Source organism: Saccopteryx bilineata, chromosome 8 (genome assembly GCF_036850765.1).
Source record: "Saccopteryx bilineata isolate mSacBil1 chromosome 8, mSacBil1_pri_phased_curated, whole genome shotgun sequence".
Taxonomy (NCBI): Eukaryota; Metazoa; Chordata; class Mammalia; order Chiroptera; family Emballonuridae; genus Saccopteryx; species Saccopteryx bilineata.
In genome coordinates, this window is record NC_089497.1 from 67,410,527 (window position 1) to 67,421,312 (window position 10,786).

At 41.1% G+C, this 10,786-nt stretch overlaps 1 non-coding gene across 1 annotated transcript; it reads left to right on the forward strand.

The window, feature by feature from the left end:
- The first annotated feature begins 10,423 nt into the window (after positions 1-10,423).
- TRNAI-GAU (transfer RNA isoleucine (anticodon GAU)) lies at positions 10,424-10,499 on the forward strand. The gene has a single exon. It is a non-coding gene; the product is annotated as a tRNA-Ile (tRNA).
- Positions 10,500-10,786: the final 287 nt, after the last annotated feature.

Sequence of the window (10,786 nt, forward strand, 5' to 3'; positions counted from 1 at the left end):
TTTTTTTAGATGTGTGGTGGTTTTGGTCAGCATTTTTAAGATTTGAAATTTGCTGTGATTTCTTTTCTCATTCTAAATAAATAGAGACTTTCAAATGTCACCCTGTATTCATAATTTGATATTCTTTCTCTTAAAGAGAGCCCTCAAATTTTATAACCTTCAGGCCTCCTACATCTAAATCTGCCTCTTCCCTGAGGTCTCAAACAGGGAAGGTTTCTAAAAGTGGTCCTCCCACCACCTTGGAGGGGGCTTTTCCACACCTGGGAACCAAAGTCCTGACTTTACCCCAGAGCACTTAGGCACCTCACAGGCAGGAAGCAGGGGCAGGGTCAAGTCTTGCCCACCACTGCTGGGCCACAGGAAAGGGAATCCTAGGGGAAGCAGCTCTCAAGCTCCTGCTGTGCAGTCTGAACACCTGTGCTCCCATTCATTAGTTGTGAAATGGTTGCCATGCATGTGGTTGTGTTTATCCAACAGGTCTGCAGGATGTGTGAAATTTGGATTAAGGCCAGTTTTATTCTCCAAATAGAAACTGGTGGTGGGGGCTGATGACAGGAAACTGTACCAGGCAGAAGGGTTTATTAATATCAGTATTTCTCACCGTGATTAATGAGTGTCCTGGGGGCTCTGAGGATCTGAGAGTTTTTATTTCCTTGCAAATCAGACCTCATAAGACCTCAGTCTTTACAGCCTGGGATAGATTCACAATCACCAAACAAATGTTAATTTCCAGGCAAAGGACTCTTATAAAATCACTTGGTGGCCATGGGATAAGACTGAAAATGCCCACAGTGCATTTCCATCTTTCCATTCCAATGTCCTGTCTTCAGGTAGAGCATAGATTCGTTGTCCTGTTGTGCTGCCTCTCTTCCTAGAATGCCCTTCTCCCCTCTACCTTCCCCAATGGTATTATCCTTCAAGAACCAGGGCACATGCTGCCTATTGGAGAAGCCAACCCAAGTGGCCCCCACACGCCATCTGCCTCTGTTTCTCACTGCTGTGTCCTTCACCAAAACAACTCAACTGTTACCTGAAAGTATAGGGTTTGTTTGTTTGTTTGTTTTTTATGTACCAGGTTTATTTGTCCAGGATTAAAAAATTCTTGAGAGCAAGACCTAAGTCTGAGAAACCACAGTGTTTCCAGAGGAGCATCTGTGCTTGATAAATAAATGTTGAACGAATCATTCCATTAACGGTGAGCATTAACTTTTCTAGTGCATGAAAAGCACTCAGCCCAGGTCCTGACACATAGCAGACACTCAGTAAATGGTAGCTATTATATTTCTGTTTCTAAATTATTATTTTTTATTTATTTATTTTAGAGAAGAGAGACAGAGAGTGGGGGGAGGAGCAGGAAGCATCAACTCCCATATGTGCCTTGACAGGGCAAGCCCAGGGTTTTGAACCGGCGACCTCGGCATTCCAGGTCGACACTTGATCCACTGCACCACCACAGGTCAGGCCTCTGTTTCTATACAAACTTTCATCATAGCTCTGACTGAGTTAGGCCCATTGAGAAGTACTGAGTTTTCACTAGGAGAATGGCTTCTGACACCCAGCTGTCTGGCTTTAAATCCTGCTCTGCTATTTACTAGCTAAGGGACCTTAGGCAAGTTGAAACCTTTTTGAACCATACTTGCCTCATCTGTGACAAGGGCCAATAAGAACAAGCTGTTGTGAGGATTAAATGACTTAGCATGTATAAAACATATGGAACGCTACCTGGCACACAGTAAGTGCTCTGTTAGTACTATTTATTATTATTAATGTTACCGCTATTATTATTATTATTATCTAGTGATTGAGATGGGTACTACTCATTTACCAAGCTTTTCAGGATCCAGTCCCTCTTGGATTGGGGCATGAAAGACTTTGAACTAATTCCAGACTATGTCTCTTTAACTGGGCCCCTCAAAATGTACTGTTACCCTTCCTTATTCCTTTGGCCAGTGTAAGGGGATGAGAGGGGGCATAATCACTGACTTTATGTATCCAAAGGACTATCATATGGAAGAGGAGAGGATTCACTTTGGCTTTATCTTGAATCACGAATGGAAGTTATAGGGCAGCCAAAACCCGCTCAGTCAGTGAGAGCAGCACTTAGTTACACTTAGAGTGGTCAAGCCATGGACTGGGCTGTCCTGGTAGGAAGCAAGCTCTCCGTCAATAGGTGTTCAAGCCAAGTCTGGATTACCTTTTAATGTATTCAATTTAATCACTGTTGCTATGGCAATGTTTAGGAGCCCTGCATTAGTTATTTATTGCTATGTAACAAAATACTACACAATATAGTGGCTTAAACAACACATTTTCCTTATCTTTCAGTATCTGTGGGTCAGGGTTGCAGGGGTGGCTCAGCGAGGTGGCTCTGGCTCAGGGTTTTTCATGAGGCTACGTCTAGATGTCAGCTGGGGCTGCAGTCACTTGTTGGCTTGACTGGGACCAGAGAATCTGCTTCCAAGATGGCTCTCTCACACTGTGGGAAAGAGGACTTAGCCCCTTGCTTCCCACAGGGCTGCTCAAGTGTCCTCATGACATGGCAGCTGACTCCTTGCAGAGTCTATGAATTCAAAGAGAGGGCAGAGCAAAAGTGCAATGTCTTATATAGCTACCCTTGGAAATCATATTCCATCATTTCTGCCTGCATAATTTTAATCAATAGATTAATAGGCCACACTTAAGATAGCAATTAGACTGTTTTGAAGGAGGAGAGTCAGAGAATTTGTGAAGTTGCCCCTTAAGTGATGAGTTATTGTGATTGCTTTATGCATTTTTAGATCAAGTGTTTTTAATGAGCAGTGATGCTAAGCTCCTTTGCTAAAGTTACTCACAAACACAGGAGTCTCTGCCTCGCTCCACCTTCAGGGGAGAGCTTAAGAATTTTTATCTGGATTGTTCAGGATAATACAGCCTCATCAGTTACTCTCTCTGTCTCTAGACCCTGTCTATCCCCACTCCAAATGACTTCTCAGTTTCCCCTTCTCTCATAGCATCTTCTTCTGGAGGCCAAGGCACTGGCAGGTTGGGTGATAGAGAAAGGATGAAGAATACTCTGAGGTGCTCCAGAGGCCCTAGAGCCCCAGGACCAGCCTAACCCACAGATTTCCTTAAGGGAGGAAATGCTGGATGGGCTTGGGAGGGAGTCGAAGCTTAACAAGTGATATACTGAATGAAAAAATGACCTGTGCACTATTGGAGGTCATAAGCACAGCTATAAGCCACTATGTCACAGTTATCCATTTCATAAGCAGGTTTGTAATGTTCTCCCTCCTTCTCAGTAGTGCCACCAAACTTTCAAAATATTGAGTGTTTTCTAGATTTGCAAGATGGGTGGATAAATTGTTATTATGTAGACATTTTGGATTATCAGGTTTGAAGATTACTGCAAGGTTGATTTTGCTTAATAGTGAAATTCTGTGGCCCACAGCTCAGAATGGTCCCAGGAGCACATGTGTGTGCAGCACAATGTAAGCCATTTACCTCCCAGTCACCTTTCTCTATTTGGTGAAAAGGCCTGCTGCTGCTCTTCTCAGTAGGGGTCAGTAGGTAAGGAAAAAAGAAGTGGTAGCAGAAAGTACTTCCTTAAATGACATTAGTAGTGTGTGTGTGCGTGCACACGTGTGTACACACATGCACAGGAGTGGGTGTTTTTTTTTTAATTTAGAAATTAATTTTAATGTGGTGCCCTGGCTGGTGGCTCAGTGGATTGAGCATCAGCCCAGCATATGGACATCCCGGGTTCGACCTCCGGTCAGGGCACACAGGAGAAGCGACCATCTGCTTTATCCCCCTCTCCCTCTCCCCCTTCTATTCCTCTTCTCTTCTCACAACCAGTAGCCTGATTGGTTGGAGCATGAACCCACACTCTGGGGATAGCTTGATTGGTCCCAGCGTGCCAGCCTCAAGGACTAAAATAGCTCAGTACTCAAGCATCGGCCCCTGATGGGGTTGTCAGATGGATCCTGGTCAGGGTTCATGCAGGAGTCTGCCTCACTATCACCTCTCCTCTCACCTAAAAATAAAATAAAATAATTCAAGGCAGTGACACTGGTCCATCTCGATATATAGGTTTCATGTAAACATCTCTATAGCATTTGAACTGTTGATTGCGTTGTGTGCCCATCACCCAAAGTCAAATCATTTTTCATAACTGTAATTTATCCCTCTTTACTCCCCTTCTCCCAACTCCATCCCTCTGGTAAACAATTTACTTTTGTTCATGTCCATAAGTCTCTGTTTTATATCCCACCTATTTGTGAAATCATATAGGCTTAACTTTTCCTGATTTACTTATTTCACTTAACATAATGTTCTCAAGGTCCATCCACGCTGTCATAAAAGGCATTATTTCATCATTCCTTATGGCTGAGTATATTTCATTTTATATATGTACCATAGAGGATTGGATAAAGGGAGTGTATTTTAAGGCAGGGGAAATGTTTAATGGATTTCTTTGCAAAAGTGCCAGGCTCTTCCATACAGAATCTTAAATTAATGCTCATAACAACTTTATGAAGTGGATATTATCATTTTTAGCTTTCAATGATAAAACTCGAGGGATGAGCTTAAAATAAACAAACTACCTCACAAGTAATTATCAAGTAAACAGAGGCAGCTCCTATTTACAAACACCTAACTTATGCATTGCCTGTCTTGCCAGCAAAGTCTTCAATCTTACCTCTGAGAGGGCTGTAAGGGGACAAAAACAAGGGAGCTTTCAGAGAACTGGAAGGTGGCAGCACAGTGCAGACAAAAAGCAAGACCGTTGACTGGCCAAGAAGTCTTAGCTTTCCTCCTAGTTCTGGTGCTAGCAGTGTGACATAGAGCACCCTGAGGTCCCTCTCTGAGTCATGTATAAAGGGAGACTGTGTGTGTGAAGCAGGTGGGTGTCTGAGCCCAAGGCATCACTTGGGGAGTTTTATAAACACACAAAATACCCACCCCAGCAGGGGTCTGCCTTTTGAATCAGAATTTCCGGGGTTGGGGGACACCTGTTTTATTTTATTTTAATTTTTTTAATAATTTTATTTTTTTAATGGGGCAACATCAATAAATCAGGATACATATATTCAAAGATAACATGTCCAGGTTATCTTGTCGTTCAATTATGTTGCATACCCATCACCCAAAGTCAGATTGTCCTCTGTCACCTTCTATCTAGTTTTCTTTGTGCCCCTCCCCCTCCCCTTTTCCCTCTCCCTCTCCCTCTTCCCCCCTCCCCCCGTAACCACCACACTCTTATCAATGTCTCTTAGTCTCACTTTTATGTCCCACCTACGTATGGAATAATGCAGTTCCTGTTTTTTTCTGATTTACTTATTTCACTTTGTATAATGTTATCAAGATCCCACCATTTTGCTGTAAATGATCCGATGTCATCATTTCTTATGGCTGAGTAGTATTCCATAGTGTATATGAGGGCACCTGTTTTATTAAACCAGCTCTTCAGGGGTTTCAGTCACATAGCCCTTGGCACAAACCAGTGTTTGTGAACCATAGACCTGGTGATTGCTAAGGTCCCTCCAAATTCCAGCATTTAATCTTATTTTAGGACAGGGAAGAAGGAAGGAGCTATGAGAAGTTGGAACCATTTGGGGATCGCTGATTCAGTAAAGGCAACTCTACTTACCATCACCCTCTGGCAAATTAACCATGCTTTTCACTTCATTTGTTCTTAAAACCTTACTTGTACCATTTGGAAGCATATATGAATGAAAAATTTATCACCTCTTTTAAAAATCAAAGAATCTAGCCAACTTAATGGGATTCTTATTGGTCAAATCTGAGCCAATGTGGGCATCAAAATAAATAATGATACTAATTTATTACAACCTATTAACTATAATAGAATTTCATGAGTCTATATAAATAAACATGATAAATGGAAGAGAAGGAAAAGCTCTCCCCTATTGTAGAAATCCAACTAATAGGTATAGAAGACATGATGAAATCAGAAAATCTCCCCTTGGTAGCCATCATAGTAACAATGAACTCAGGTAGGAAATCATCAGTGGAGGCTGGAACAAATGGATGAGCATGTGTTGAGGAGCAGGATATTAATATGGTCTCAAAGTAGATTCCCACAGAATTCTTACTGATGACTAACAAAATGCTTACTACCTTTACAGAGAAACCTGGAAGAAACTATCTTAACCAAGGAATAGAAGTTAATACCATTAACGGGGAAGGTGCAACACCCATTAGGATGCACTGAGAAAACAGTCCACTTGCATGGTTTTCCTACCAAAGATGTGTAAACAACCTAAACATTAGGAAGCATCAGACAAACTCAGATTAAGAAATATTCTGCAAAACCATTGGCCTCTACTCTTAAAACTGTCAAGATTGTGGAAAGTAAGTGGAGACTGGGGAGAGGTCCCAAATTGAAGAAGACTAAAGAGGCGTAACCATTGAAAGCAAGGAATGATCATGAATTGCATCCTGGGCCAGAAGGAAAGGGAGTAAAGGAAAGATGTTCTTGCTATTGTTGTTTATATTGTTGTGTTAGCATAACAGGCATTATTGGGATAATCAGCAAAGTTGAGTTGAGTCATAGATTAGAAGCTAGATAGTATCAATGTCAATGTCCTAATTTTTGGTGAGTATATTATGGCTGTGTAGAAGAATGTCCTTATTCTTAGGTGATGCACATTGAAGTATTTGGGAATAAACTTGCATCTTACTCCAGAATGGTTCAGAAAAGAAAAAAAAATTATATTTGTAAGAAAGAGAGGAATAAAACAAATGTATTCAAAAGAGAATATATAGGACATCAGTCTATTTATTTTTTATATTCCTGTAAGTGTGAAATTACTATTTTTAAGTTTCAAAAAAATTAAAAACCAAATACCTGTAGGTGAGTTATGGGCTCATCAATCATTTACACTTTAGTGTGACTAGCCTAATCAGATTGCTTTCCCCTTACTATTTAGTGATGGCAGTTGCCCTGAGGAAATGACAGTTCACTGGGTCATGGGAGAAGATAAGCAGTTTACAAAATGGAGTACTTCCAAGGGAAACTTAAAATATTAAAAATGCAAAGAACTATGGGACAAGGACCCAAAGAGGTAGAAGAGGAATTCAGAAAACGAGGCAGAAGGGTCAATAGTTCAAACTTGTGCATGGAGCTGAGAACCCTTCCCTTCTCACCCTGGTTTTCCTTTCTCTGCCTCATGGTATTCTTCACAGCCTGTTTTCACATTAAAATCACGTGGAGTATTCAAACCCTCTTCAGAACAGTTAAATGAGAACCTCTAGGAGTGGGGCCTTGTTGCCAGTGAGTTTTAAGATGATGACACTGTGTAGCCAGGATGGAGCATCTCTGAGCTGCACAGCAGGGTGAGCAGGGCTCTTGTGCATCTCAGCAGCCTCCCACCTGTCCACCCCACTTCTAGCCTCTCTCCAGTCTTCACATGATCACCAGGCATATCTTCTAAAGCACATATTTAATCATATTAGTCTCCCACCTAGAAAGCTTTCCTGTATTTCTAATGTCTTAACACTGACATACAAGGCTTCCCGTTGTCTCACTCCAACCAGCCTTCTCCCCTCCTTGACCTCCCTGATGCATAACCCCACACCATGCTCTTCTTTATAGTTAAACATTCCTAATTTTAACTGTCTTTAGTGACACTGTATTGTTCTCAGCTCCCCAGAACCAACATGTACTGTCCCCTGCTCTATACCAACATTTGCCTTCCTCCCTTCACTGGCCAGTCCTCCCTCTGGCTTCTAATCTTAGACCACTGAAATCTTCTCATTCTTCAAGAATCAGATCAAAGGCCACTTCCTTCATGAAGTTCCCCAGATCGTCCCAGTTGGACCTAATATCTTCCCTGTCATTTTTGGTACCTCTACCACAGGATACTATTATAGTCAGCTTCACTTTATTCATCACAACATTGTTTTCATCCATTAAAACATAGAGTTAGTTACTCAAGGGTGAAAGGTGATCCTAGGATGAGAAAAAGGCTAGTGCTTTGGAAGTCATCAAATCTTGGTTAGCCCTTGGGGTGGGTTTAAATATGTGTGTACACATTTTTGATATTTCTTCCTTCAAGAGGTAAAGCTTAATCCACTCCCCTTGAGTGTGGAATGGACTTTGTAACTCGCTTCTAACAAATAGAGTGAGACACAAGTGACCGTGTGACTTTAAGAAGGTCATAAGAAGCATTGGGACTTCTCCCTTGCTCTCTTTCTCTCTTGGATGACTGGAGGTAGGCCAATCCAGCTGTCATGTCATGAGGAGACCGACACTTCTCACAAGAGACCCATGTGATGTGGTCTCTGGCCAACAGGCAGGGAGGAGCTGCCAACACACACGAGGGAGCCATCTTGCAGTGAATCTTTTGGTTTCAGGTTGGGACCCTATGTGTCCAAGCTACTTTTCCTGAAAAGACTATAAGCATCAGTTCCTTAAGTTCCATTAAATCAGTGTCATTCTCAATGTAGCATTTCAGGCCATGCTTTGGTCACACAATTGATTTTCTTAATCATATTCTGGTTTTTAAAAAAACAGGTTTTTACTGACCCTATGCAATTAACTATATTGCCATGATAACTAAGGAGACTTAATAAGAGTTTCTGATTTTAGGAGAAATAGTGAGAATCAGATATAATTTTTAAATGTTAATTTCATGCGGTAGCCCCCTCCCTGGTCAAGGCACATATGAGAAAGCAATCAATGAGAAACTAAGGTACTGCAATAAATAATTGATGCTTCTCATCTCACTCCCTTCCTGTCTGTCTGTCTCTAACTGTCTCTCTCTCTCTGTCTCTGTGACACACACACACACAAAAATATGTTAATTTAGGTACAGAAAAACAGAATCTACTGAACTGTTATGGATTATAGAGAGTTTAAGAAGAAAAGAAAGTGCTTTTATATTTGGAAAATCAAACATTTAAACATGCACAGTATTCTAAAAAAATAATCACAATAAAAATGTTTGTATCAGTTTATCCAGTCCCATGTATTTAATTTTTGTTCAACTGAATCTTGAGTAGCAATCTCATGAGCTAGAAATCCTCACTCAACACATGGTATGGCCTGAAAGGTGTCTGAGAGAAGCATCAGAAGCCTGTACCCAACAGTCTATTCTTTGAAATATCAATAGTTTGTAGTACTTGGCACAGTCCTCGTCCATGGGGCTCTGAGATGGTCCTTTGTTGAAGACAGTGTCAAGCCTATAGCTGATAACAGAGCCCTCACACAAGCGTCAGCATAAGTAAAAATTATCTTAGGTCATAGAGAAAATGGCTGTGGTTAACTTATTACTGATAATTTTCAAATGTAAAGATCTAAAGAGAGTTCATAACAAGAATAACATAACTGACAAGGAATCTGATTGCTTCTCTACAATCAGAGAATGAGATGATAATGTCATAATGGGGTGAGAAAGCCATTCCAGAACGTTTTGGACAGCATATCTCTAACAATAAAGACAAACCTATTTTCAGAGAAGTCAGAGAATATCTGCTTATACAAATGGACAAACATAATTTTATAGAGGAAAAAACCTTGAAATATAGCATAATAATCCTGAGACACAATACAGTAAATATAATATACCCTGATTATAGCAAGCATGTAATGTAAAAAGATTCAGTAAATCTGGCATAGGTCCTACACGTCTGGGTTTTCATAAATCTCCGTAGGTAAGTCTGATGTGCGTCCCCGGTTGAAAAGAAGTTACAAAGAAGATACAAAATTCAAATGAAAGAAGACAGTGACAAAGTTAACATTCTAAACAGTAACTGAAATTATGACTAACACTATATTGTTGTCTAATACTAAGCAAAGCACCACTAGGATTCTGACAAATATAAAAAACTCAGCAAAGTTTTGGTCAATGTTACCCCTGAAGTTAAAACGTATCATGAAAAGTGAGGAGACTGACAAATATCCAGGGACTTTCCATGAATCAAATAATTTCTGAAGTCTTTATATCAATAACATTTTACTCAGGGAAGGCTGAGTGTCCTCTGATTTGACAGTTTTTCCCATGGAACTTGACAACAACAGCATATTAAAATAAAACCTAATTATTTCTGGCATCACTCTCTTTAAAAAGTGAAAGAATATATCTTTGTGATTTTCAAAGAGCCCTCTGGGAAAACTCAAAATAGTGGATTTCACTATAGAAGACATCCTGAAACATTCTTTTTTCTTTATTTCTATATTTCTATATTTGGATCTGATTTGGGGAAGATAAAAATCTAGAGGTATTTAGAGGAGAACTGGACGTTTGCTTAAGATGGGATCATAGGTGCCTGAACACAATACTTAATTATCTATTTAATCAAAATAGCAATGAAATTATTTTAAACATAAAAAGTAATATGATTGTAAAGAACATGTATGATCTTTCATAACTGAGATTCTTTTTCTTAAATAATCAGAGATATAAGAAAATGAACACAGGCCCTGGCTGGTTGGCTCAGCGGTAGAGTGTTGGCCTGATGTGCAGGGGACCCGGGTTCGATTCCCGGCCAGGGCACATAGGAGAAGCGCCCATTTGCTTCTCCACCCCCCCCCCCCCGTCCTTCCTCTCTGTCTCTCTCTACCCCTCCCGCAGCCAAGGCTCCACTGGAGCAAAGATGGCCCGGGCGCTGGGGATGGCTCCTTGGCCTCTGCCCCAGGCGCTAGAGTGGCTCTGGTCGCCTCGGAGGGGCAGAGCATCACCCCCTGGTGGGCAAAGCGTCGCCCCTGGTGGGCATGCCGGGTGGATCCCGGTCGGGTGCATGCGGGAGTCTGACTGTCTCTCCCCATTTCCAGCTTCAGAAA